This window comes from Rhinopithecus bieti, unplaced genomic scaffold, assembly GCF_001698545.2.
Source record: "Rhinopithecus bieti isolate Rb0 unplaced genomic scaffold, ASM169854v2 scaffold_110, whole genome shotgun sequence".
Classification (NCBI taxonomy): domain Eukaryota; kingdom Metazoa; phylum Chordata; class Mammalia; order Primates; family Cercopithecidae; genus Rhinopithecus; species Rhinopithecus bieti.
In genome coordinates, this window is record NW_016803311.1 from 3,983,734 (window position 1) to 3,990,266 (window position 6,533).

The window sequence follows — 6,533 nt, forward strand, 5'->3', positions numbered from 1 at the left end:
AATTATTATTGAAGATAAAGCAATGTTTCAAAACTTTTATTCCCAGATAAGAGATATCATCCTAGATAACTTTCATAAAAAAGATATGAGTCAAAATGATTTGGAGGAAGTTCAAATATAGAATTATCTTTATATATAGTTTTAATTATTATTTTAAACATGTTTTGACATAAACTTAAGGTATTATTGATCCTCAGTTGTCTGTCATTTCTCTGATTTTCACAGAGAAGGTAAAACAGCTATTAGAGAATTATGGACTAGAAACTTTTGTTTAGAAAAAAATTCTTAAAGAGGTAAATTAGCTAAGTGAAGAGTGTAAATGCAAACAATTATAGTAGTCAAACTCTTCCTTTTACTTTTAAGGAATTATCTAGAAGTTTTTTGTTGAAATTGAGTAGGGAATTTGTTACAGAGTCTATATCTACTCTAACCATTCCATTTCTCCATTTAGCATTCATATTACTGGACTTAATCCTGTCGTTAGAGTGCAGGCAAACTTTAACTTGATGGAATTTATTTGAAATTTACAGATAGTCACATTTTGCTAACTTGCATAAAATTTTAGATAAGGCAAAGCTTTCAATTCGGAAAAATCAATCTAATGTTTAAATAGCTTAGTGTTTGTTTTGGTTGATAGAGAAACTGGTAGGTAATTTTTTTGATTATATCTCAGAATTTAAATATATTCATAAAGACTGTTCTTTCCAGGGTCCCCAAGAAATCAAAGGTATAAAAAAGGAGGAAACCTCAATAAACTTCAGTTCAAAAATTTGAGGAATTTTTAATTTATTACTATTTTAAATTAAGGCCTATAAAGGCTTATTTATAGTAAAGTAGAGATTTTGGTTCTGTAAACAGCTCACATAAAAAATATACATTTCTCATATTACCTGACATTAAGGCCAAATTCATTATATAATCACATTTATCAAGATTATTGCACACATTACAAACTCATCAGAAAGAGTGCTAATATGTCAATTCAATTTAATATTTGCTCTGTTCCTGTTATATGCAAGATAGTATGCTCAGCACCGTGGGGGATAAAAGATGAAAAAAGTCCGTTCCATTGCAGACTCATATTCTATTGGGGAGCATCAGGAGAATAACTTATTGCTAGTTGGAGAAGTGAGAGACATCATTTTATGCTTTTAAGAAAGAAGGGTTTCAGTATGAAAGGTGAAGGCAGCACACGTGGCATGAGCAAGGGGACAGTGTTGCGAGAGCATCAGACAGATTTTCAGGATGACGATATGTTCAAGTTATTTGGGAATCAAGGTAGACAATAGATTGGGGTCAGATCATAAGAAGCATTTAATACACTTTTAAGAAATTTGAAAATTACTCTGAAGATAAGAGAATGAAGATAATAGAATCATTCAAGATTTTAGACACAAGTGAAATGATTACAATTGTTATTTAGGATGATTACTCTAAAGGTCATGTGCTGGTTCGTAGAATAGGAAAGATACTGGAGGTAGAAAGATAGAAGTGATAAAAATAATCTGGTAAAGTATAATGGGGGCGTAAGTTACAATCAGGGCTTTCACTTCAGGAAAATATAAGGAAGGTAGAAACATAAAATGCAATAGAGTGCACTGATAAAACCATAGCAACTGAAGCAAAGAGCAAGGAGGAAGCAGAAGTTAGTGATGAATACGAATCCAGGTGACTGGAAAGATGGTAGTGGTAATATAAGTAAGAACCATAGTAGACATGGGAAAAACATGAATTTAATTTTGAGTTGAGTTGGAGGTACAAAGGGGTCATCTAAAGAGAAACGATCAGAAAACAATTGAAAATGTGTCATAGCCCAGAAAATTGGGTGAATCAAGAGAGAAAAACTAATGAGTCATCTGAATAGAGTCGGGGTTTAGGGCCAGGTGAAACTGAAAGAGGACTGGGGAGGGACAGTAGAGAATATCTAAGCAGTGCCTTCAAACATGTTTGCATTTGGAGCAAGACAATGAAGTGAAACGGCTGAAAGCAAGGTCAGAAAGATAGGTCATGTGTAAGAAAAGGTTTCAAGGAGGAGGATATACAAAGTAAAACTTTTGATCTTTCTCTCTAATTCTTCTCCTTTACTCTTCTGATCTCTTTCTCATCTGTGGTCCCCTCTCTTCCCCCTACCTCCAAATACATCATTAAGTTCTGTAGATTTTGTTTCCAAAATACACTTGACCCTTGAACAACATGGGTTTGAACTGCTCAGGTACACTTATATGCAGGTTTTCTTCTACTTCTGCTACCTCTGAGACAGCAAGACCAACCTCTCCTCCTGCTCCTCCTCCTCAGCCTACTCAGTGTGAAGACAGTGAGGTTAAAGACCTCTGTGATGATCCACTTCCACTTAATACAGAGTAAATATCTTTTCTCTTCTATATGATTTTCTTAATAACATTTTCTTCTCTGTAGCTGACTTTGTTATAAAGAATACACTATGTAATACATATAACAAAAATATATATTGTTTAAGTTATTAATATGGCTTTCCATCAACAGTAGGATATTAGTAGTTAAGTTCGCCGGGGGTCAAAAGTTACATGTAATTTTTTTACTGTGTGGGGTTTGATGCTTCCAACCCCTGTGTTGTTCAAGGGTCAACTGTGTATTATAAATCAGTTTGCTTCTATCCATAGCCACTGCCATCATTCCAACCCAAGCCATTCTCATTTTTAACTCAGATGATGTGCAGTAACATATTAACTGGTCTTCCTGTTTCCACTCTCGTCCACCTCTAACCTATTAAGCACCGGGCAGCCAGGTTGAACTTATGTAAATGTAAATTGAATATTACTCTTCAGCTTAATTCCTTCTATGGGTGTCCACACAGTTAAGAAGAAATCCATAATTTTTAACATGGCCTGTGTGATCTTGCCTGTGCTTGTTACTCCAGTCTAATTGCCTGCTGCTTTCTACTGTCTAACCAGGTTTCAGCCACAGTAATCTTTGTCTTTCTTGAATATCTTAAACTCTTTATTTTCCACTTTAGGGACTTTGATTTGCTCTTCACTCTGTCTGAAACTGTCCTGTGCTTTTTACCTGTCTAATGCCTCTTTGTCTTTTAGATATGCACTTTATAATCTAAATTAGATCCCATAACATCCATTTTTTTCACTATACTTACTACAATTTGAAATGAAATATTTTTAGTGTGTTCATTTGTACCATGTGTTTCAATTACTTAATTGGAAGACTCACAAGAATTGGATCTAAGTTTGTTTTGTTTATTAGTCTTTACTACCAAGAAAAGGGCCCAGGTTCACAGTAAGACACACACACACACACACATACACACACACACACACAAATAAATAAATGAACACATTTAATATTTTAAGAGATAGAGGATAATAAAACATGTGACAAGTCAACTCTATTGAAGAATGGATTATCAGTTACCTTTTTACACTCAACAGGACTTCCATGATGAAATCAGAAAGCAAGGACTTGAACAATGAGTAGGTGGTGAGTATGTGCAAGTCGTGTCATCTAATCTTCTAAGAAGTTTTGTGTGCAGAAAAGGAGAAAGCTACACAAATTGCTTAAGAAGTTAGCAGGATCACAGGAAGCTCTTTTATAAGATGTGAAAGGCTTAGTCATGTTTGTATAGATGGAGTCAATGGAGATGGGAAAAATTAAAGATATGTGAGAAAAAAAAAAATATAGAAACATCCTGAAGTAGGTGAGAGAGAGAAAAGGATTAGGGGCCCGAGTTTAATCCCAGCAAGGAAAGAATAAAGTTATCCTCTAAAGGAAAAGTAATGTATAGAATGTTTAGAATGCAGAGAATATTGACAAATAGAAAAGTGAATTTGAGGACATATTTACCATATAATCTTATTCTTGCAATTTAGAGAGGCTAGTCACTTGGTGAGAGTGAGTAGATGGGAATGAAATTGAGAGGATGGGGGGTAAGTTTCAACAACCACTGTTGATGAGTTTAAACTAAAGACAGAGTCTACAATAGAGCTGGTTGCTGAGGTTTGCAGCTTATTTTACTGAGCTCTTCCTTTTTTTTTTTTTTTTTTGTCCTAATAATGCAAGAGCTGAACCAGCCCAGACAATAGAAGCACAATTTAATGCTTGTCCCATAGGCTTTGCTTTTGACAGTTAAAATGATGTTAAATTATTCAATTTGTTTACAAAATTTAGATGAATTTTTAAATATTTACACCAAGAGAATAAGACACTTGAGTATTTTTTATTTTTTAATTCTTAAAAAAGACAAGGCCGGGCTCAGTGACTCATGCCTGTAATCCCAGCAGTTTGGGAGGCTGAGGTGGGCGGATCACGAGGTCAGGAGATTGAGATCATCCTGTCTAACACGGTGAAACCCCGTCTCTACTAAAAGTACAAAAAAAAAAAAAAAAAAAAATTAGCCTGACACGGTGGTGGGCACCTGTAGTCCCAGCTACTTGAGAGGCTGAGGCAGGAGAATGGCCTGAACCCAGTAGGTGGCGCTTGTAGTGAGCCTAGATCGTGCCACTGCACTCCAGCCTGGGGCTACAGAGTGAGACTGCTCTCAACAAAAAAAAAAAAAAAGACAAAAAAAACTTTACATAATTATGATCTTTAGTGCTACTGGACGGTAGATAGATAATGGCAAAAGTATTTTTCTAATTAAATAGTCTCCACCAGTGGCATGATATGGATTCTTTTTCTTTTTGAGACGCGAGGTCTTGCTCTGTCCCGGGGCCTGGAGTGCAGTGCCGGATCTCAGCTCACTGCAGCTCCGCCCCTTCCGCAGGTTGTATGCCATTCTCCTGCCCTCAGCCTCCAGTTAAGCTGGGACTACAGGCGCCCAACCCTCGCCCAGCTGTTTTTTTTTTTTTTTTTTTTTTTTTTTTGTATTTTTAGTAGAGACAGCGGTTCACCGTGTTAGCCAGATGGTCTCGATCTCTGACCTCGTTGACTCCGCCCCGCGCTCGCCTCGCCAAAGTGCTGGGATTACAGGCTTGAGCCACCGCGCCCGGCAAATATGATTCTTATTAGTTATGTAATTGTGGACCAGTCATACCTTAAAAATTCTCAAGTATCTTACAAAATTTGGTATTAGATAATGCATAATGGTGAAAATTCTTTGCAAGCTGGAAAAGAAAGTTGTAAAGAATTATGCAAGTTTAGAATACTTTTAAGATCCTGTTCTACAAAAGAAGATTTTATCTACATTTCAATATCTAGAGCAGTTTAGGGACTTCCAGTTAAGATGGCTGATTGACCACACAATTTTATTTTCTTTCTCATGATTCTAATTAAATGATGGCAAAGAAATCTGGAAAAGGTAAAAGTCGGAGGAAGAGAAAACATTGGTGGACAAAATTGAAAAAAAATTTAGAAATTGGAAAGAGAAGTGATAACTGATTTAGAAAATAAATGAGGAAGCTACAGTCTAAACTGACAGCTGAGTGAGAGACTGAAAAAGCATGACCCTAATCCCCCTAATCCCCTGAGGAATCATTTAGAAGCTCATGACTTGAAGGCACCAGGTATTTCAGAAGGTGGGGTAAGACTCAGAAGGAAAACTGCAAGGACTGGTTGAAAGTCTGCGCACTGAACAGTGAAACTATCAAGTCTCCATTTCTATCCCCATGAAACAAGGTAAGCACATGTTCCATCTCCTCCTCCGGTAAGAGACATGACTTTGCAGAATTTAAATAGGTGTGACTTTGGATTCAGAGAAGGCTGAGGCTGAAAATGGGAAACGAGTAAAAACTAGGATTTTGAATGATGAGACATCCTCCATTCGTATCTGCACACAGCCACACCTTAGTTTCAGCACTAGGAAGTATGCCTCAAAGTAGGAGGCTGAAGAAATCTTCTCTCAATAAGCTGAATAACTCCATTAAAAGATTGCTGCATATAATAGCTGGGGGAGATCCTCATAATGATATGACTGGTTCCTTGCCAAATGATTCTACAGAGAAACCCCATAAGTCTCACTTATGTACAAAGTCATATCATCCTCAGTAATACTATTATTTTACAGTCTATAAGAATAGATATCCAAAGATCACCAGACATTCGAGAAAAGCTTCCCATGTGAAAAACAAGGAGACATGCAAACAGGAAGTGGCGGTAATCTGTAGTTAATGCAATCAATAAGAAGTAGCTATGAAAAAAGAATAATAAGAAATCTTAGAAACCGGCTGGGCGCGGTGGCTCAAGCCTGTAATCCCAGCACTTTGGGAGGCCGAGGCGGGTGGATCGCGAGGTCAGGAGATCGAGACCAACCTAGCTAACACGGCGAAACCCCGTCTCTACTAAAAAATACGAAAACTAGCCGGGCGAGGTGGCGGGCGCCTATAGTCCCAGCTACTCGGGAGGCTGAGGCAGGAGAATGGCGTAAACCCGGAAGGCGGAGCTTGCAGTAAGCTGAGATCCGGCCACGACACTCAAGCCTGGGCGACAGAGCGAGACTCCGTCTCAAAAAAAAAAAAAAAAAAGAAATCTTAGAAACCAAATATGACTGCTGAAATACAAAACTCACAGAAAATTTGCAGGATGAAGTCAAAGAAATTTACAAAAAAAAA

The 6,533-nt window shown here is 37.2% G+C and overlaps 1 protein-coding gene across 1 annotated transcript in view; it reads right to left on the reverse strand.

The window, feature by feature from the left end:
• SLC15A5 (solute carrier family 15 member 5) overlaps positions 1 to 6,533 on the reverse strand; it is a 90,286-nt gene that overhangs the window by 36,976 nt on the left and 46,777 nt on the right. The gene's annotated exons all lie outside the window — the stretch shown is intronic.